Source organism: Chiloscyllium plagiosum, unplaced genomic scaffold (assembly GCF_037043375.1).
Source record: "Chiloscyllium plagiosum isolate Xiang-an unplaced genomic scaffold, Cpla_swu_hap1 HiC_scaffold_29, whole genome shotgun sequence".
Classification (NCBI taxonomy): Eukaryota; Metazoa; Chordata; class Chondrichthyes; order Orectolobiformes; family Hemiscylliidae; genus Chiloscyllium; species Chiloscyllium plagiosum.
The window spans coordinates 91,494,807-91,517,834 of NW_028270167.1; the positions used below are offsets into that span (position 1 = coordinate 91,494,807).

The following is a 23,028-nucleotide window of genomic DNA, read 5'->3' on the forward strand; positions in this document are numbered from 1 at the left end:
ATGTCCAGCATGGAAACAGACTCTTCGGTCCAACCCGTCCATCCCGGCCAAATATCCCAACCCAATCGAGTCCCACCTGCCAGCATCCGGCCTATATCCCTTCAAACCACTCCTATTCATGTACCCATCCAGATGCCTTTCAAATGCTGTAATTTAACAGCATCCACCACTTACTCTGGCCGCTCATTCCATACACACACCACCCTCTGCGAGAAAAAAGTTACCCCTTCGGTCACTTTTATATCTTTCTCCTCTCACCCTACACCTATCCCCTCTAGTTCTGGGCTCCCACACCCAGGGAAAATACCTTGTCTATTTATCCTATCCATTCTCATCATGATTTTATAAAATTATACACGGTCACCCCTCAGCCTCTGACACACCAGTGTAAACAGCAGCAGTGTATTCAGCCTCTCCCGGTCGCTCAAATCCTCCAACCCAGGCACCATGCTGGTAAATCTGTTCTGAACCCTTTCAAGTTTCTCAACATCCTTCCAATAGAAGGGAGACCAGAATTGCACATAATATGCCAAGAACGGCCTAACTAATGTCCTGTACAGTTGCAATATACTCTCCCAACTCCTTTGCTTAATACTCTGTCCAATGATGAAATGCATACCAAACGCCTTCTCATCAAACCTCTTCAAATCATCAAGTCATTCAGACACGAATTCGAATGCTCAAAGCCATACTGCCTATCCCGAATCGGTTGTCGTCCTGTACCACCAATGTGGAGGAGACACCACCAAGAGCAAAAGGCACAGTAGATGAGGTGTTTGAATGCACAAAAAAATCGTTGGCAGATGTGGAAGGATCCTTTGGGGCCTTGGACAGGGGTGAGCAGGAAGGTGTTTGAATGCAGGTTTTACACTTCATGCGGTGGCAGGTGAAGGTGCAGGGAGTGACGGGTCGGTTGGTGGGGGGGGGGGGGGGGGGGGATGGGGCGTGGACCTCACCAGGGAGTCACGGAGTGAATGTGGAAGCAGTCCACTGAGAGTATTCCAAAAGTAATTGCCTGGTTAGTTCCACACACCTCACCAAACCACCCTCCACTTCGACACCTTCCCTTATCGCAGCAAGCTGTGTAAAACCTGCATCCACACCTCCCCCCTTTCCTCTGACAAAGGCCCCAAGGATCCTTCCACATCTGGCAGATATTTTTCTGTGCATCCTAACACCTCATCTATTGTGTCGGTTGCACCCGAAATGGTCTCTTGTACATTTGGAGACGGGACACCGTCTTGTGGATTGTTTCAGGAAACAACTCTGGGACACAGGCACCAAACAAACCCCACTACCCTGTGGCTGAACACTTCAACTCCCACTCTGACAGTCCCAAAGACATGCAAGTGCTGGGACGCCACCACGCCAAGTCCAAGCCACCCAATGCCTGAAGGAGGAACGCCTCATCTTCCACCTTGGGACCCTCCGACCGCGCGAAATTAACATCGACTTCACCAGTTTCCTCATCTCCCCTACCCCCACCTCATCCCAGAAACAAACCTCCAATTCAGCAACGCCCACGTGACATGGCCCATCTGTCCATCTTCCTTCCCAACAATCCGCTCCACACTCCCCTCCGACACATCACCCTCTCCCCACCTGCATTTACCCATCACCTTCCAAGCTCTCTTCCCCCCAGGCCCACCACCAACTAACCCACAGTTTATCTTTCAGTTCCCTTCCCCCCGTCCCAGATTCCTGATGATGGGCGGATGGCCGAAATGCTGACTCTCCTGCTTCTCGGATGTTGCCTGACCTGCTGTGCTTTTCCGGCGCCACACTTTTCCACTCTGATCGCCAGCATCTGCAGCCCTCACTTGCTCCTTCACTGTCTTTTAGCTGAGGCATTTGTGGGACTCCCTTTATCTTACCCCTGTTCCAGATTGCTGCCCCTGAGCTTGCATCATGCCTTGTCTGTCTCAGCCAGAGAGCGAAGTGGCTCTTAGTTTAAATATGAATTCCCCATCTCATGACCCAAGTTCAGAGGGTTTTAGTCCAGGGTTTCTAATGTGAATGTTTACTCCACCTTACATCTACCCGCCCTGTATTCCACCTTACTTCTGTACTCTGATTATCTCATTTTTGACGGCTGTTCCTTTACCTGCGAGTATCTGCTGCCAATCAGTTATTAAATGTTCTTGGCAAATACCGTCAAAATTTGCCTTCCTCCAATTTAGTACAACTTGCAAAACAATCTCATGGCCAAACGAACCACAGCACATTCACCCATCTCTTAGGTCAACAGGAGTAAATGCAAAGTGCAAATTCAATTTGATTCCATTTGCATGTCGCTTTGCTTCGGACCCATTTGATGACTACATTCTCGTGGCTGCTTCCAGAAGCTGCTCGTGGAGAGACATTTATTCAGCATCTAACAATTTAATGTGTGTATGTTTAATTAAATAAACTCTGCTCTTTTTTTAATGAGGTAAACAGGGTTTTGTGTCCAATGCTACTGTCAGAAGCGAGTACTTCACCTGACGAACTACTTTTATATTGATCTCTACACTGGAAGCATATCCTTCCCTCATTAGATCAGCGATAATGTGCACTTTACTCAAAGACACAACTCAGCTGACATTGTTCCCAGCCCAGCACTACTGCAGCAGCCGGCCCGAGAATCTAATTCCTTTCTCCGGTGTGAAGCTGTTTCAGTGTCAACTGTTGCTGCAGATACCAAATACTCTCTCTCTGTCTATCCCTCTCTCTCGACACACACATGTACATCAATCTGTCTGTCCCTCTCTCTCTCCCCCCACTCCCGGAACACCCCCCACCACAGACAATCTCTACCAGACAGAGGGAGCTGCTCTATCTCTCGACAGATAGAGAAGTAACATGATAATTAATTTGACATATTCTTCTGCAGATTTATTGTCCCTGAGGGGTTTACTGTCTCCACCCTCAGACACATTGCAATGTCTCTCAATCCCCGCCCAGAGAGCTGCCTGTCCTGTTGAGATATTAATGTCAGAACTTCAACTTCGTTTGATCTCAGTGAACATTGTCATGTTAACTCTAGCACGAAAAGCTTGATCATTCCTTCTTTCCTTTTAAACATTTTAAGGATTTTTATGCTTTCTAAAGGTGAGCTGCGCAGTTTGAAAACATTAAACAATGACCCCTCAGTAGCCTCGAAGAACTGGCCGGACGGTAGGGATATTTGCTGAGGTTCCCACTTGGGATTTTCCTGATGTCACTGTGACTGCGAGCTGTAACGCTCTCTCTCTCCCCCGCGCTCTTTCACTCTGTCTTTATCTTGTCTCGTCCATCCTGCCCACACACCACACATTACTCTGACATTGTACCAATTTTTTAAGGAGAGTTTCACATTCAGGGTTGTAATTTCCTCTTTTTGGAGTTCTGTGTGTCAGATACTTAACATGCTTGTGTCAAATCCCAAGGCCCTGTTTATTTTCACCACATTAAAACTTGCATTAAAATGACAGAGCCACAATCAATCTCAGTTAACAAGAGACCTTTAAAAATCGAGGGCATCCCAGAGGAAATCAAACCTCAGGCTGAAGAATAGGCACAACTCACACGGGCCCCATGGGGTGCAGCCTGACGAATAGGCCTCAGGCTGATGTCCACCACTCCCCACTGAAGTAAAGGTCTATCCAAGGGAAGGATTTCTTGTCCTGTCGTAGTTTCAAAATAGCAATTCCTGCAAGGGGTGGACGGAGAGAGTGGGAGAGAAAAAGATTATTGGAACTGGAAAGGCGGCTTGGTTTTCAAACAAGTTACACATCAAGAGGTTATTCCTTCACACAAAACATTTCTCAGCAAACCCAAGTACGATCAAATTGGGAAAAAGCTCAGGGATTTTAATTATAGACCCACCGGGCAGCATTAAAGCTATTGGTTTATTGAAACGCTCGTTGCTTCGATCGCATTGCCGCAGGCTGTCAGAGCACAGCAAGATCTCACAGGCAGAAACCTGTCAGCAGCAAGATTAGTTCCATATTTCTGATGGGGGCCGCTTAAATGTTCAATATTTGTTGCAACTACAGGCATTGACATAACTGCTACTTCACAATCTCAAATGTCTCTCCCTTACACCCACCCTGTCTGTCTTTCTCCTGCCTCTCTCCCATTTACAAGTCTCTCTCTCACTCTCAATGTGAAGATTCACACATTATTACTCTGACATTATAACAAGTCTTTAAGAGAAAGTTTGACATTTAGGATTTTACTTTCCTCTTTGGGAAGTTCTGTCAGTCAGACACTCGCTGTGGGTGGGGACGTGGGGGTTAAAAGCTTTGTGTCAAATCTGAAGACCTTGGTGACTTTAACCCCAGGCTTCAAACCTGTTTTAAAATGACAGGCCCATAATCTGACAGGACCCAGTTAACCAGAGGACTGTTAAAAAAAACTAGGGTCCAACAGATGAAACCAGTCTTTGGGAAAATAAATGGACCCAACTGAAGTGGGGCCCCACGGAGTGCGGCCTGTGGAATAGGCCTCAGGATTATGTTCTCCTCTTGGGGGATGCTCTTTTCAAAGTTCACCTTGCCCAAACTCTCTCTCTCTCTCTCTTTGGATTTTCCAAGCGAATAATAATTCCCTGGGATAAAAGAAACGGGATCAATTAAAAGACAGGGATTTTTTTTTAGAGATGGCACAGCAAGATCCCAGGGATTGTCTCTCTCACCAACATCAAACATTAAATATGTCAGCCGGAAGTTGATTTTCAGGCCAGACGTTTTTGAAACCTTTCCAAAACTAGGAGTTGGCTGATGAGAAATCTCACTGCGTGCAAAAATGGCATGATGACAATTGATGCACAGCAAGATCCCATATAGAGCAATGTAGCAGGAGCTAAATCATGATTCCTTTCTACTCTGCAATGCTGGTCAAGTGTTGATTATTTGCTGTAATGCAAGATACTAAAATTAGTGCTGTTTCACAATCTCAAACAGCTCTCATGGAGCTGCAGCTTGCTCAGGTCTCAGATCGGAGACCACAGAGAAGAAGAGAACTAAGAACAACGCAGCACAGCGACAGGCCCTTCGGCCCTCCAATCCTGTGACAAGTCATTTTTCCTTACTTTCTACAACTGTCTTCACTTACAAGATTCCTATTCCTCCCTTCCCTTCCTATTCATGTATTCGTCCAGGTGTTGCTTTAAAGCTGCTGTCGAGTCTGTTTCCACCACTTCATCTGGCAGCACATTGCCTTTCTGTGAAGAACTTGTCTCTCACATCTCTTTTCAACTTCTCCCTTCCTCCCTCACTCGCACATTGAACCTGTGACCCTTCAACCCTGTCTCCTACTGTCCACTCTGTCCACGCCATTAACAATCTTATAAACCTCGATCAGCTCCCTCAACCTCCTGCATTCTATTGAGAACAGCCCCAGTCTGTCCAACCTTTCTTCACAGCTAAACTTCCCCATACCAGACAACATCCTGGTAAACATTTTCTGTACCCTCTCCAAAGCATCCACATCCTTCTGGTGACCAGAACCGCACACAGTATCGCAAGTGTGGCCTCATGAAAGTTCTATGATGCTCCAGCGTAACTCATCTATCCATATCCTCAATGCCCCTTCCAGTGAAGGCAAGCATGCGATAGTCCTTTTTCACTCCCTTAAAAGCCTGAGATGCCACCTTTAATGATCTGTAAACCTGCACACCCACAGCGCCTTGCATGTTAATACTCCTAAAGGTTCGACCATTCACTATTAAATCTACACTTGACCTTTGAAAATGGATCACCACCCTTTTGTTGGGCGGCACGATGGCAAAGTGGTTAGCACTGCTACCTCACAGCGCCAGAGACCTGGGTTCAATTCTCGCCTCAGGCGACTGACTGTGTGGAGTTTGCACATTCTCCCCGTGCTAAATTGCCCGGAGTGTTAGCTAAGGGGTAAATGTAGGGGTATGGGTGGGTTGCGCTTCGGAGTGGCGGTGTGGACTTGTTGGGCCAAATGGCCTGGTTCCACACTGTAAGTAATCTCAACTCCAACTGCTGTATCCTCTGACAATCTTCCTCACTATCTGCAATTCCACCAATATTTGTATAATATGCAAGCCTATCAAATAACCAACCACGTTTTCCTCCAAATCGACCATAAACAGCAGAGCTCCCAGCACTGATCCCTGCAGAACACCAATAATCACAAGTCTCCATTCCTTAAACCATTCATTCACTGCCCCCTCTGCCTTCCTACTACTCCAGTTCTGTATACATCTTGCCATCTCATCCCTGATAGCAAGCTTTTGTACCAGTCTGTCATGAGGAGGACTGAAGTCAATATTGTCCACTTTTGTCTCACTAACCATCTTTGTCATGTCCTCAATAAACTGAATTCATCAGCCTGGGCCAGGAGAAGGCTTTTGACAGAATATCACACACACCTCCATGTGGGACCTACTCTCCAAAATTTGCTTTGGGGAGGGAGTCTGCAATTGGATCCGACTGCACCACAACAACATCGTTCGCGCAATCTCAATAAACGGGTGGGATCTGGAAGCTTCCCCGTCAGATCCAGGGTTAGGCAGGGCTGCCCACTTGCACCGGCCTTGTTTGTGTGTTGTATAGAGCCCTTTGCTGAGTCCATCAGGATGGATGTGACCCTGACAAGGGAGACTATTCCAGGCAGTAGAGGCCTGCAGGTCAACGCCTTCCTGTACACGGATTTTGACGCTGTTTTCTGCTGGGACCCGCTGTCAGTGCACAGACTCATGACCATCTGGGATCAGTTCCAACTAGCTTTGGGAACCAAGGGAAATTGAGGCATGTTCTGTGGGAACTCGGCTGACTGATCCTTCATTCCCTAAACAGTCAGGACAGATTGCCTAAAGGTGCTGGGAAAATAGCTCAGACGGGTTGGGGTGTGCATAAAATCTAGGGAGGAGTGCACGGCCAAAGTGAAGCAGACACTGGTCTTTTAGGACCACCACTCCCGCCCCATTTATGAGTAAAAACCTGGTTACCAGGTGTGATGCACTCTCTGTTCTTGGACATGGCGCTGATCTGGCCCATCCCCAAAACTGCACTGTTTCAGTCACCCGAGGCAACATCCACTTGATCTGGCAGCCTAAGATAGACTGTGTCTGCAGGGAGTCCAAGTACAAAACCGGAGATATGGGGGGGATGAACATACCCAACACCGCCCTCACCCTGATGGTCCCACTTTGTGTGCGGCTGCATCAAGCTGTGTGCACACAAACACTAAGTGTCACTCCGTAGTGATGGTTCTATCTGTCCCCGGTGCTGGGAAGGATGGGACTGGCCTCGTAGCCTTGCAATGCTCCAAATAGAGTCAGAGAGACATGGAGCTGTTCAGTGCAGAAACAGACCCTTCGGTCCAACTCACCATTAAGACCAAGTATCCTCAATTAATACAGTCCCATTTGCTTGCATTTCACCCATATCCCCCCTAACTCTAGCTAAGCTTCTTCGCTATCCACTGCACCTCCAATTTTAGTGAAATCTGCCACTTAGGTACTGTGCCTCCGATGTTCACATCCAAGTAATTTATGTAACTGAGAAAAGACAGTGGACCCAGCACCGATCCTTGTGGGACAACGCTGTTTATAAGCCTCCAGAACGATCCACTAACAACCACTAGAGAGTCGGGGGGTGAGGGTCAGGGAAAGAGAAACAGAGACAGGAACAAAGAGACAGATACAATGCCGCACAAAGGTGGCGGTAACAGTGTCTCAAACACGAGAGCCCCTGGTTTCTAACTGCAGGATGTGTTCTTATTATCATTCCAACGGTAGTCCTCTGGGTGGGGGTGGAGTGGGGTGAAGTGTTTCGAATTGGGGAAAGTGTTCAGGAGCGTGTGAGGTCGCCTGCGTGTGAATTGGTGCAGAATCAAGTTTTTGGTTTTCGGAAGTGGTCACAACGTGGCGACGGCACAATTGATTGGGCAGGCGCCACGCGAATGTAGTATGCGAACATACCCACCATCGCCCTCAACATGATGTCCACGCCCCCCCCCCACCCCTTTGTGTGGGGTTGCATCAAGCTTTGCATAGCCCCTCGGTGCACAAACAACAAGTGTCACTCCGTACTGAGATTCTACCAGTTCCCAGTGTTGTGAAGGATGGGACTGGCCTCGTTGCCATGCAACGCTCCAAGTAGAATCAAGGAATCATGGAGCTGATCAGTACACTTCGGTCCCACTCGTCTATTAAGACCAAATATCCTCAATTAATCCAGTTCTATTTTCTCGCATTTCCCCATTTCCTTCCAAACGCTTCCGATTGAATTATCCATCCTGGTGGCTTTTAAATGTAACAGTACACACATCCACCACTTCCTCTGGCAGCGCATTCCATACACATACCACCATCTGCATGAACAGTTTCCCCCTTAGATCTCTCACAAATCTTTTCCCTCTCCTTAAACCTATGCCTTCCAGTTCTGGAATCCCCCACACAGAGGGGAAAAGTCTATAGCTCTTCACCCTCTCCGTGCCCCTCTTAATTTTAAAAATTTCTGTAACTTCACCCCTCAGCCTCCCATGCTCCAGGGGAAATAGCCCCAGTCGATTCCGCCTCTCCCTTCAGCTCAAACACTGGCAACATCCTTATAAATCTTTTCAGAACCCTTTCAAATTTCACAGCATCGTTCCTTCATCAGGAAGACCAGAAGTGAACACAGCATTCTAAACGTGGCCTTACCAATGTCCTGCGCAGCCAAAACATGACCTTCCAACTCCTATACTCAATGTTCTGACCAACACAGGAAAGTATACCAAATGCCTTCTTCACTATCCTGTCTACCTGCAACTCCACTATCAAGGAACTATGAACCTGCACTCCAAAGTCCCTTTGTTCGACAACACTCCACGGGACCATTCCATAAAGTGTACAAGTCGTGCCCTAATTTGCCATCCCAAAATGCAGCACTTCACATTTATCTAAATTAAAATCCATCTGCCACTCCTCAGCCCAGAGGCCCATCTGATCAAGATCCTGTTGTACTCTGAGGTAAGCATCTTCGCTGTCGACTGCACCTCCAACTTTAACCATCTTCCATTTAGGAACTATGCCTCTTATCTTCGCATCCAAGTAATTTATGTAACTGATTGAACACTGTGGACCCAGCACCGATCCTTGTGCGACACCACTGGTCATAGGGCTCCAGACAGAAAAATAACCATCCACCAACACCCTCTGTCTCCTCCCTTTGAGCCAAATCTACAGTGAAATGGCTAGTTCTCCCGATATTCCACATGATCTTAATTTGCTGAACAGTTTACCATGAGGAACCTTTTCAAGTGCCTAACTGAATTCCATACAGATCACGTCCACTGCTCTTCTTTCATAGATTCATGTAGATGTATAGCATGGAAACAGACCCTTCGGTCCAACCCGTCCATGCCGACGAGATATCCCAACCTAATCTAGTCCCACCTGCCAGGACCCGGCCCATATCCCTCCAAACCCTTCCTCGTCATGTACCCATCCAGATGCCTTTTAAATGCTATAATTGTACCAGCATCCACCACTTACTCTGGACTCTCATTCCATACACACACTACCCTCTGCGAGATAACGTTGCCCCTTCGGTCAATTTTATATCTTTCTCCTCGCATCCTCCTATCCTCTCTAGTTCTGGTCTCTCCCACCCCAGGGAAAAGACCTTGTCTATTTATCCTATCCATTCTGCTCATGATTATATAAAGTTCGACAACGTCACCCCCCAGCCTCTGACACTCCAGGCAAAACCGCCCCAGCCGATTCAGCCTCTCCCTGTAGCTCAAATCCTCCAACCCTGGCAACATCCTTGTAAATCTTTTCTGAATGCTTTCAAGTTTCAGAACATCCTTCCAATAGGAGGGAGACCAGATTTGCACATAATATTCCAAAAGTGGCCTAACCAAAGTCCTGAACAGCCGCAATATGTTCTCGCAACTCCTATACTACATGCTTTGGCCAATGAAGGAAAGCATGCCAAATGCCTTCCTATCAATCATCTTCAAACATTTTTCAAAACATCAAGTCAATGTTGACACGAATTCCCATGCACAAAACCATATTGCCTATCCCGAATCATTCCTTGCCTTTCCAAATACATGGAAGTGCTTTCCATCAGGATTCACTCCAACATCCTTCCCTCCCCTGATGTCAGACTCACCGGTCTATAGTTCCCTGGGTTTTCCTTCCCATCTTTTCCATCCATGTTAACCAAACCCCAATCTTCCGGCACCTCACTTGTTGCTATCGATGATACGAATACCTCAGCAACTGGCCCAGAAATTACTTACCTAGCTTCCCACGTGTGTCCGTGTCTATGTGTGCGTATATAGGAGTGTGTGTGTGTGTATATAGTGCAATAGTGGACATCTGTAGTGTGCCATGAACACAAGTTCCCGGTTGAGGCCTTCACTATGGGTACCGATCTAAGCTATCAGCCTCTGCTCGGCCACTATTCGCTGCTGCCTGTCCCGAAGTCCGCCTTGGAGGATGGTCATCCAAATGTCTGAGGTCGAATGACCTGGACCGCTGAAGTATTCCCCATTGGGAGGGAACACTCCTGTCTGTGTAATTAAATAAACACTACTCTTTTTTTTTAATGAGGAAAATAAGGTTTTGTGTCCAATTCTACTGTCGGAATCGAGTACTTCATCTGAAGAAATACTTTTATACTGATCTCTCCACTGGAAGCATAACCTTCCCTCACAAAATCAGCGATAATGTGCACTTTACTCAAAGACACAGCCCAGCTGACATCTGTCAAGTGGACAACCTGACAGTTAAGCCTTGCCTCCCCACTGCTCCTGATAATGTGACAGTCTGTAGTTTGGTTCACTTGCATTTAAATCAAAGGTTTTAACGGTTTCATAATTTGTAAAAAAATTGAGTTTCAATCATGAGCAAAAGCTCAACAGGATCTGATCATGGAATCCATGGGAAGGTAAAGAGTTTTGTTAATTAAATGAAGTCGCGCGTGGAAGAGGTATCTTGTAGTACAGTGGTAGTGTCCATACACATGCTCCAGAGCTGTGCATTAACATCTCAAAACAGGTTGATTTTTTTTCAAAAAAAGTTATTTTTTTAAAAGAATATATATATAAAGCAGACGTTAAGCCCTGCGCCTGGTGCTTAGGAACACTTTTGTATTCAGTAATTCAGGATTAACAAAATAATGCAGTAAGCGAAAACAATATGAAATTAAACTGGCGTCAGACCTAAACAAGTGTTAGAAATAGGTTTCTACAGATAAAGCAAAAGGTAATCAGAAAAGACAGTTATGCACCGACAACTGGCAGAGGCAGGAAAACTTGCAATTGGGACGCTGTGAAAAACAGAGAAAAAAGATGATATTTTGGGTCTGTCCTCAGAGAGGAACATTCACTCCACTTCTCAATAATACAACAGAAGCAATGTCCTAGTGAAAATGAGCAGATCCATGAATTGGTCATTAGTGAACAGAAGTCGTACTGAAAATTAATACAATCACAACATTTGAAGATCAACTTTCGAAATACTCAGAATATTGGTTGCAGTGATCATGATCGTTCGCTGCCACTCTGGTACATATTTGTCTTTTCTAATCAGCTTTCGCTTTATCTGTCGAAAGCTTTTTCAAACACTTTCATCTCTCTCACTGGTTTAATTTCATGTTGTTTTCTCTCTTAATTCATTTTTTTTAGTCCTACTGTCCTGAATTCAAAAAGTTGTTCTGAATCCCCAGGTCTGGGGTTTAACATCAGCTTGTTTTAAAGAAACCTGTTCATTCTCACTGAACTACATGATGCCCCTCCCAACAAACGTCAGCTTTACGCACCGCTTCCTTTAATTAACAACAATCTTTACCTTACCCTGGATTCAATGATGAAATCATGTTGAGTCTTTGCTCATGACTGGAACTCAATTTTGTTACAAACGATGAAATATTTAAAATCTTTGATTTAAATGGATGCAAACTAAACTACAGAGTATACAGACTGACGCATTATCAGGAGCAGTGGTGAGGCAATGCTTCACTGTCAGGTTGTCCATTTGCCAGATGTCAGCTTGTTTAAGTAAATTGCACATTTCCGCTGATCTTATGAGGGAAGGGTAGGTGGAAAGTTCAATATAAAAGTATTTCTTCAGATGAAGTACTTGCTTCTGACAGTAAGTATTGCATGCAATACTTTTGTAGAATGTATTTAATTAAACACACACATTGAATTGTTGGTTGCAGAATAAATGTCTCATCTTGAGGAGAGTTTGAAAACAGCCACCAGAGTATTGGCATTAAATTGGTTTGAAGCAAAGGAACATGCAAATGTTATCAAATTGTTTTTACACTTTACATTCTATCCCTGTTAACCTGGATGGACGTGCTATGGTTCGTTTGGCCAAGAGTATGTTTTGCAAGATGTAAATGTCTGAATGAAAAGAAGGAGTGGCCCAATAGGGACTGTGACATAAATTGACGGCTGAAGGGCAGACTCTTTAACTGGTTCAGAGAAGAGGTAATTCAGGTTGGTGATTCTTTTTTATGCCTCTCTCTGTTTGTCTTCATTTGGTTCAATCTCTCTCTCTCTCTCTCTCCCTCTGTAACTCACTGTCTCCCACTTTCTCATCTCATTGTCTCTCTCCTTCTGTCTCTTTCTCTCTCCCTGATTCTCCCTCTATCGCACTCTCTCTTTTTCTCATCTACTGTCTGTGTCCTTATTCTTTTCTTTCTCACCGTCTTGTTGTCTCCCTCAACAACTCTCTCGCTCAATGACTCTCCCTGTTCCTTTTTCTTGCTCATTCTCCCCACTCATGTCTATCTCTCTCTCTCTCCCACCCCCTCCTTGTGTCACTGTGTGTTTCCTCTGTTTCTGAATCCCTCTCTCTCTGACTTTTTCTCTCTCTATCCTTCACAGTGCCTTTGTATCTCGTCTCACTCTCTCAAACTGGCCCTCTCTCACTATCGATCTCTCTCTGTCCATCTTTCTCAATCTTTCCCTATGTCTCTCTTATAGTCTCTCTCTCTCTTTCGTTCTTTCTGTCTCTATCTCTCTCTCTCTGTCACTGTCTCTCCCTCTCTCTCTTTCTGTCACAGTACCTCTCCTCTCTCTCGGTCTAACTGACTCACACTCTCATTCTGTCTGTCCTTCTTTCTCCCCACCTCACTGTATCTCTCTCTCCCAATATCTCTCTCTGTCTCCCACTTTCTCTCTTTCTGTACATCTCACTGTATCTGTCAGCCCCCTCTGCCTTGATTTCTCACTCACAGTATCTCTCTTTCGCAGACATGTTGCCTCTCTTTCTCTCACTGACTTGTTCTGTTCCTCTTTCTTGCTCCCCATGTCTTTCTCACTATCTCTCTCTCTCCTCGTGCATCTCTCTGTTTCTATTGTGTCTCTGACTTGCTCTTTCTTTCACTCTATCTCTCTCGATCGCTGTCCTTCATGGTATCTCTCTCTCTCCCTCTCACGTGCACACACATTCTCTGTCACTCTGTCTTTCTTTCTCTGTAACTCTCCCTTTCTCTCTCAATGTCTCCTCTATTCCTGTTTCCCATTGTCTGTCTCATTCTCCCTCTATCCCAGTCTCCTTTCTTTATACATCTCCCTACCTCTCTCACTGTCTTTCCCTCTCACTATTTCTGTCTCAGCACCTCTGTCCCTTTGAGCCTTCCTCTCCCACTGTCTCCCACTCTCTCTCTTTCAGTGTATCTCAATGTTTTCCTCACTCCCCCGTAGTGTCTCTTGTTCACACACACAGTAACTTTCTTTCTCACTGACTGTTTCTTTTCCTCTTTTTGATCTTCCCCCCTCCATGTCTCTGTCTCCATCGATCTCTCTCTCTCTTTGTGTATCTCTCTGTTTCTACTGTCTCTGACTCTCCCTCATTCACTGTCTGTCCGTGTCCTTCACAGTGTCTTTCACTCGCACCATCTCTCTGTCACTTTCGATCTCTCACTGCCGTTCTCTCTCTGTCCTTCTTTCTTGTTCTTCCCCATGTATGTCTCTCTGTCTCCCTGCTGCCTCACTCTTCATCTCTTTGTCGCTCTTTCCCTCTCTGCCTCTCACTCTCTGTCGTTTTCTGTCTGTCACTGTCACCTCTGTCTGTCCTCCTTTCTCACTCTATCCCACTCTGCACGTCTGATTGTCTCTCTCTGTCTCTTACTGTCTGTGTTACTCCTTGCCTCTGTCTCTCCATCTCTCTCTCACACACACCCAGAAACTGTCTTTCTGTCTCGTTTTCTCTGCGTCTCCTTCTCTCACTGTTTCTCTATGCGTCTGTTTTTCTCTCTCACACTGTTTTTTTGTCAGCTTGTCTCTCTCTGTCTGAAACATGTAGTTGAAGTCAGAACGGTATATTTACAAATACCAGATTTCACAAGGTGACTAGGTTCCCTACAGTGTGGAAACAAGCACTTCGGCCCAACAAGTCCACACCGACCCTTTGAAGAGTAACACACCCACATACATTTCCCACATTTACTCTGACTAATGCATCTAACACTATGGGCAATTTAGTTTGGCCAATTCACATTACCTGCATATCTTTGAATTGTGAGAGGAAACCGGAGCACCCGGAGGAACGTGCAAACTCCACACAGACAGTCGCCCGAGGCTCGAATGGAACTTGGGTCCCTGGCGCTGAGGCAGCAGTTCTAACCACTGAAACACTGTGCCGCCCCCGGTCCTGCTTAATGCGATGAATTCTAATTCTTCAATAACAATATTATTTGGATGGATTGTAAATGATATTTTCCAGCTATACTTGGGTAGGTTGGTACATACCTGCCTGATCCATACCAACAACACACAGATAAATGCCTGCAGGTCAAGGAACAACAGCTCAGTGCTCATGTAATGGAGCCTGAAATTTGTTCATTCTTATGTATCATTGAGGGGGTGATTATCTGATAATTGTGTTCCAGGAGGCATAAACCTAAGCTTGATTTACAGTTTGGGAGTATCTGTGCTCAGAGACAGTACGGTGTCTGCAGGGGAGTGCAGTTTTCGAACCTCCGAGTTCGCAGTGCAAAAACCTCAGCTTTCACACGCTGGTGTATTCACTGGCTAGAGCAACCACCATTATCCATCCCTAACTATCTTTGGAATGAATATGGTGAACCGCGAATCACTGGCAGCAACTGTGGGAAGAAACCAGATTTAATGCTTTGAGTCTGTTTCCCTTTCATTACAACTGATAGCAGCAGAGAATAAGGGATATGTGGAGTGTGGTGTGGGGGAAGGTTAGAGTTGAGCGGATAGGTGGAGATGGAGCAGAGAGAAAGAGAGAGAGAGAGAGAGAGCTGTGTGTGATAACATATGCCTTTAAGAGGGATTGATTCTGTTCTGTTTCTCTTCAAAGAGATGTGTTCTCAAGAAAAAGCAGAGTACGGAGCTTTTTTTTGTTATGGTCTGGGCCAGAACCCCTCAAAATGTTTTAAGAAGGTAGCCGAGACTCTAACTTCTTCCCATTTTAAAGGCAGATGCAAAGTGGATATTCCCAGTGTAATGCAATTGGTCAAACCATGCGGCTTTAAGTAGAACAGAAGTTAATTAAACACTACAATTGAAACACGAACTAAAGAAAGCGAAATTTAAAATAAACTAACTATGGAACACATTAACAGATCCCATACAGTAACTTCTAATAAGTAACTGTTCCAATACAGCCTTTATTGTTTCCGTGTTTTCTAAGTGTGGGGTAAGAATGAAGTGTCTTTTGCTTAAATCCGAATAGATTGACCAATCGAACCACATCTGCAATGCAACACCTAACACTCAGGTTAGGGTCTAGGCTATGTCCTTGATAGTTTTTAGAGAGTTTGGACTGTTCCATAGTATACGAAATTGGCGGGCAGATAAGAAACTGAATACGTGATAAGAAATGCTAAGAATAGGAGAGAATGGGCGATGGGAGAAAGGGTGACCTTCCCATCAGCGCTGCTTCACCTTCCGATATGATCATGGCTGACCCTTTATCACAAAGTCCCATACCTGTTTTTTTTTTCTCTCAGACCCATTGACACTTTTAGATTCTGGAAATCTACATGTTTCTTTCTTTAAAAAAATCACAATGACTTTGCCTCCAGAGCCCTGTGTGGAGAACGTCTCCAGATGGTCACCATTGCCTGAGTGAAGACATTTCTCAGCATCCCAGTTGGAAATGGTGTCCCCTGTGTATCCTGAGACCCTGCCCCCTTTCTGTGGACTCCCAGGCCAGAGGAAATATCATCATTGCATCCTGAGTCCTTTCATAATTCTATACACATCAGCGAGGCATTTCACCTTCATGCATTATCCAGTGAATGCAGGCGGGCATACATCTACCAAGTTAGAAAACCACCCAACCCAACAGAACGATCCTTCCTGCAGCTAATCGCAGCAACACCCGCCCCATCTCAAACACTGACACAACGCCTCCCTGTGAGGCAACTGACCCTCTGAAGTCACAATCCTAAACCCTCAATAACCAGCAAATGCTGCAGTTCCCAGGTTTTCTCGTCATTTTCAGACTGACTTTCGACTCTTGACACTCTTTACTGTTAACCAACCCCATCGATCTCTAATCCATTAGCGATCCAATTCCTCAAACCCAGCTTCCACCTGACGTGCCGCCCTAGCCCCGCATCATATCCCACCAGAACACTTCACGCACACATTGTATATACCCCTGCTCTCTGTATCTCTGAAAATACGAGGAAGCAGAACAAGTGAGACAGAAAGGGGCATGACTAAGACTTCCACTACAGTCTTGTACAGTGATAATAAGCTCTGATTGAAAATATATTCTGCAGAATGATTGAGTCAGAGATCTGTGCCTGAAATGAAGATCTTCTTCAGGACATACGAATTAACGTTATTGCCATTTCAGTCAAGTTTTGGTTTAACAGATTGTACTTTGGAATTAAAAGCACAACTTCTAAATTTGAGGACAGCTTCGAAGTATGCAACAGTAAATAAGGTGAACTTTTTAAACAAAATGTGGAAAATGGATAAACAATTATCAAATTAAGTTCAGTATACGTAATTCTGTGATTGCAAGTTTTGTTGCATGGCATGGAGATCCAGCCCTTTTCAGTTCTGAAAATGTCAAACCAGACTCAAAACATTAACTCTGATTCTCACTCCAGAGATTGCGTCAGACTTTTAGAATTTTTTCAGAATTTATTTGGGGCTGTCCTACATCACTTAGTCCAACTACATTCTACTCTCCATTTAATAACATTCTGCTTTCCTGCTTACCCAACGAAATGGAGAATCAACCACTTTGCCATATTTTATTCCACCTGCTAAATATCTGCCTCCCGCAAAATTCTCTCCGTGCCTTTGAAAGCAGTTTGTGTCCTCTTCCCAATTTATATTGCAAACGTGGGCGGCATGGTGGCACAGTGGTTAGCACTGCTGCCTGACAGCGCCGGGGACCCGGGTTCAATTGTGGGCGGCACGGTGGCACAGTGGTTAGCACTGCTGCCTGACAACGCTGGAGACCAGGGGTCAATTCCCGCCTGAGGCGACTGACTGTGTGGAGTTTGCACGTTCTCCCCGTGTCTGTGTGGGTTTTCCCCGGGTGCTCCGGTTTCCTCCCACAGTCCAAAGATGTGCAGGTCAGGTGAATTGGCCATGCTAAATGTTAGGTCAGGGGTAAATGTAGGGGTATGGGTGGGTTGCGCTTTGGCGGGTCGGTATGGACCTGTTGGGCTGAAGGGCCTGTTTCTACACTGTAATGTAATCTAATAATCAATATATCCATAGATTTGACTGAAAAAGGCTCTCTTCATTCATTATGTCACCGCTATAGCTCCCTATATACTCCCTATTTCCTATTATTTCGCTAGCTATCTCTTTCCGCTGATACACAACTCCATCAGTGTGAGCTCTTGTGTCTTTCATCTCTCACAAATTTGAACATTTTTAGATACCTAAACACAATACTATCCTGCTTCCTACGAGTTCTAATCTGTAGTTATATCCTCAAAATCGTTTGAACAAATGCAATTTCCTTTCAGAAAACTATGTTGATCCACCTTGCTTATCGTGTAATATTTAAAGGTGCTGTTATTGTTTATTTTCCATATCGCATACGGTTACCTTGAAAGTCCGACATTCTCGACCTCTGCCCTTTCCTGAGGTGACCCCTATGGTTAACCATGACATACCGTCTGTGTCCACTGAGAGAGAGGAAACCTATGGTCCTCTGGCATTTTGTGACCTTACTTAATATTTGTGCTGTAATGGATTCCACCAGGGGAAGCCACATGTGAGGATCTAACGGAGCTGAGAGTAGCCATTGTTATCCCATTGTTTAAGGAAGGTCACAGTGATATGTATAGTAATTGCAGGCCTGTGAGCCTCACACTGGTTGTAGAGAAACGATGGGAAAAGATTCTCAGAGACAATATCTGCAGGCATTTAGAAGCAAATGGACTTCTGAGGGATAGACTCAACATATATCTGTGGGGAATGTCACACTTCACGAAATTGATCTTTTTTTCGGGGGTGAGAAAGATAATAGACAAGGGAATAAAAGTTGATGCTGTCGACATGGACTTCAGTAAAAGCTTTGATAAGGTCCCTCAAGGCAGATTGGTACAAAAGGTAAAGTCACACTGTCTCAGGGGTGAACTGGCAAGATAGAAACAGACCTTGCTTCGTTGTAGAAGAACGAGGGTTTTTGTGTATTATTCACAATTTATTTCAAAATGGTGGGTTCTGACAAGTGGAATTCCACAGGATTCAGTGGTTTGACATCTGTCGCTTGTGATCTACATAACTGATTTGGAGGAAAACATGGCTGGGCAAATTAGTAAGTTTATGGACGACAAGGATTGGTGGTTTTGTGGACAGTGAGGATGACCTTTGGAGGAGATAGCAGGATATAAATGAGTCACTGCATGGGCAGAAAAATGGCAGGTGGAGTTGAGCTCGAAAGAAAGTCAGTTGATGCATTAAGGAAGGTCAAGTACAGATGAAAATTATATAGTGAATGGAAGAATCATTAGGAGAGTTAGTATGGAGAGAGATCTGGTTTCTGGATCAGCAGATCATGGAAGGCAGCAGCGTAGGTAGATATGTAATTAAAGAAATGCGTTTCGCATGCTTGGCTTCATTGAAATTGCAGAAAATGTAAGGGTGGAGAGACTATGCTTCAGCTTTACCGAACTCTCTTTCAGGCCATACTCAGCATATTGTTCACATTTCTGTTCGCCACACTATCAGAAGGATGTCAATGCCATAGAGAGTGTACAGAAAAGGCTTACCATCTCGTTGCCTGGTATGAGGGACACTTTGGCTCTGGCGATAGGCTGTCGAGAATACTGAAATGCAAGTTAAGTGACGAGACAGGACTGAGGTTCACACGTAGGAGATGTAGCAATTCTGGAAAGTCTGAAAATAAATACGTCCCCTGGACTGGATGGGATTTATCTTCGGATTTCCTGGGAAATAAGGAGGAGATTTCAGACACTTTGGCTTTTTTCGTTATGTTGACATTGGCTACGGGAATAGTGCCAGAAGACTGAAGGATAGCAAATGTTCTCGCCTTGTTCAAAAGGTGACTAGAGACAACTCTGATAATTATAGACCGGTGAACCTGACCTTGGTTGTGAGTGAAGTGTTGGGACAGGGTATAAGCGACAGGATTTATGATCATCTGGAGAAGAATCCATTGATTAGGGATAGTCAACACGGTTTTGCGCAGGGGAGGCCCATTCCGCACAATTGTTATTGAGTTCTATAAGATGGTGACCAACGAGTTGGATGAGGGTAAAAGAGATTATGCGGTGTACATGGATTTCAGTAAGGCTTTTGATAAGGTTCCCCATGGTTGGTTATTCCACAAAGTAAGAAGGCATGGGATTCAGAATGATTTCGTGGTTTAGATCAGAGATTGGCTCGCTAAAAGAAGACAGAGGGAGGCGGTTGACGGGAAATGTGTATACTGGGATTCATGTAGTAATGGTGTCATGCAAGGCTCTGTTTTAGGGCCATTGCTGTTTGTTATTTTTATACAAAATATGGATGAGGGCGGACAAGCATATGATAGTAAATTTGTGGGTGACATTATGGTCGGTGGAGTTGTGGATAGTGCTCATGCATGTTACAAGGTACAGAGGGAGAAAGATAATCTGCAGAGCTGGGTTGCGGTGCCTAGTGTAGGTTAACGCGCATAAGTAACGCGCACTTTGGAGGGGGCAACAGGAATAAAGGTTACTCGGCGAATGGTAAGATTCTTGCTAGTGTAGATGAGCAGAGAGATCTCGGTGTCCATGTGCAGAGATCCGTGAAAATAGCTATCCAGGTTAAGAAATTTCTTTGTAAGGCATACGGCTGTAATATGTTTTATTGGCAGATGGATTGAGTTTCGGAGCCACGAGGTAATATAGCAGCTGTACAAAACTGTGGTGTGGCCACATTTCGAATATTGCGTACAGTTCTGCTCACCGAATTGGAGGAAAAATGTTTATGCTTTGGAGAGAGTTCAGTCATGATTTACGTGAATGTTGCCTGATTTTTGGATTAGATTAGATTGCATTATGGATGGAAGGTTTTATTAGGAAAGTTTGAGGCACTTGATTCTGTTTTGGTCAGAGAGAAGAAGGTTGAGAGGTGACTTAATTGAGACATAAGAGATAATCAGAGAGGTAGACAGGGTGGAGACTGACAGCCTTTATTCCTCAAATGGCTAGCACAACGGGACATCTTTAAATTGTGGAACTATAGACATAGGACGAATGTGAGAGGTAGTTTTTTTTCCTGAGAGAGTAGAAAGGCTGTGGAACGCACTACTTGCAACAGCAGCTGACACGCCAGGGTTAAGGGCATTTAAATGGTCATTTGGAAAACGTACGGATGAATTTGCTATTGTGTAATGGAGATGTGCTTTACTTTTGTTCTGGAGGTCGGTGCAACGAGGGCCGAAGGGTCCGTGCTGTGCTGTAATTTTCTATGTGTTATGTTCATTATCACGGAGACTGGGTTTGCTTTTTGGGGTGACCTGTCAGATAATAGGACAAGAATGACATGGATCGAATAGTGAGTAGGAGCCCTTTTTACCAGGCTGAAGGGGTCAGTACTAAGGGAAACATGCGTAGTGGGCGTGCATTTTAAAAGAGGCAAACATTTCACACAAAGTGATGAGTGCCGAGAGTGCTTTCTGAAAGAGTTGGTGGAAGCAGACACAATGGCAGTATTCAAGACGTACCTGGTCGAAAACAAGAATAGGATCGGAGGTTGAGGGTCATGGTTCCTCTAAGTGAAGACAATTCATTGGTGACGGGCAATATGCGTCAAGACAGGCTTGTAGGGCCGATAGGCCTGTTGTTGTGCGATAACAGTCGTTACTCTTCGTTCTATTTTAGGCATCATATTTCCTAACTTGCATAAATCTTCCAAATTTCTATTCTTCTCCTTTTTGTGAATTGCCTTATTTGCAGATATCCATCAACGAAAACAATTCCTGAACCGCAATGATATTGCCACTATTGTACCCATTATCACTGCAGGAACTATATTTAAAACGTTCAGATCTAATCAGTCAGATCCAAGTGAATGTCAGACTTTAATCTCATTTGCTTTCTGAGTAATTGTTCCTTCAGTGATCAAGGTAATTCCCTCCCTTTACTTCTTGATTCTGAATCTTTTTGTTTTGTTGTTTTTAACATGAAACTGGATATTTGTTCAAACTCCCTGCTACATTCGTCTTTTCCATTATTCATGGGCAAATCTCACCATCGAAATAATCAATATTTCAGCTAGTTTCTTCCTTTAAATAAGTATTAAAATCCTTGCTTTCACTTTCTTTTTTTTTATTTGTCATTAACATTCATATTCTTGTTCTCTTCATCAATATTTGTCATTTGTCAGTTTCTATTTTTTTAAATCTCTTAATCGATGCTTGCACAAGTGATGATCAATTTCTTTAGACTGGACGTGAATTTGATATTTAGCCATAAATGGTACATTCTTCTCTTACAATCTACACCATTGAATAGTTCCTTGATAAGGATACCTAAATATTACCTTAACCGTATCCCACTGTTTATCCAATCTCTTACCTCACCTTTCTTTCCATCTCCCACTGATGTAAACGCTGTCATCAACTTCTTGTGTTTGATCTTCTTTCAGTTTCAGGCACGAGCTTGATATCCAAGATTTTCTATTTTACATTGCATATGAAATTCCGGAAAGCTGTGACCACTTTTGTTGAAAGAATCATTTACTGGATTATTATTGATGATCCTGTCTCGTTTCATACATTCCAGGACGAAAATAGCTTGTTCTCCAATTGATTCCATCACGTCTTCTTCGAAAGATTCTTATAATTAGACCCCATGAATTCAACCACAAGGTGTATTTGTCAATTTGATTCATCCAATCAACGTGAAATTTAAAATTGTAATGACTTATTCGATACCTTTCTGACAAAATCCCACTATTCCTTGGGTTGTGCTCTCCATCTACGCTCTTAAGAAATACAGGAATAAGACCCAGCAGAGACTTATTTTCCTTTCTCATCAACATACATAGTCATCCAGAAAACCATTTCTAACTATTTCACTGATATCCGGTGGTTTTAAACATGAGACTGTGCAGCAAAAAAACTAGACCTTCAGACCACCATGGTTGCGCCGACCATGATGCTATTCTAATTTATTCTCATCTGATTTCACATGTTCTGTGACCCTCCACATCCTGCCTGTTCATGTGTCTGTCTACATTTATCTTAACTTCGACATTGCATCTACTTCTAGCACCTCAACTGGCAGCATTTCCAAGGCATGCACCAGCCTCTGTGCAAAAAGAAACACAAATGCTTGCCTCTCGTTTCAACTTTCCCTTTTCACATTGAAGGTTATCAAACGAGCTAGCCAAATTCCCTCTCCCTTGTTCGTTTACTTCTTAAACATGGAGGATTCTTGAATACTCAGTTGAATGATCCCTTCCGTGACCATTTTGGAACCAGTCCTCTGAAACAACTTTCATATAATACCCATTGTTCTGTGACGTTTTACATCAACATTTTAAAAATGCTGCACACATTCAATTTCGGAATTCTATCATTAATTCTATATTTTTCTGAGGACATACGAGTTTTTTTCAGTTTGATTTTTTTTCCTG

The 23,028-nt window shown here is 44.3% G+C and overlaps 1 pseudogene; it reads left to right on the forward strand.

Moving 5' to 3' along the window:
* The first annotated feature begins 676 nt into the window (after positions 1-676).
* The window catches only part of LOC148142439 (procathepsin L-like), a 40,207-nt pseudogene continuing 17,855 nt past the window's right edge, over positions 677-23,028 (forward strand).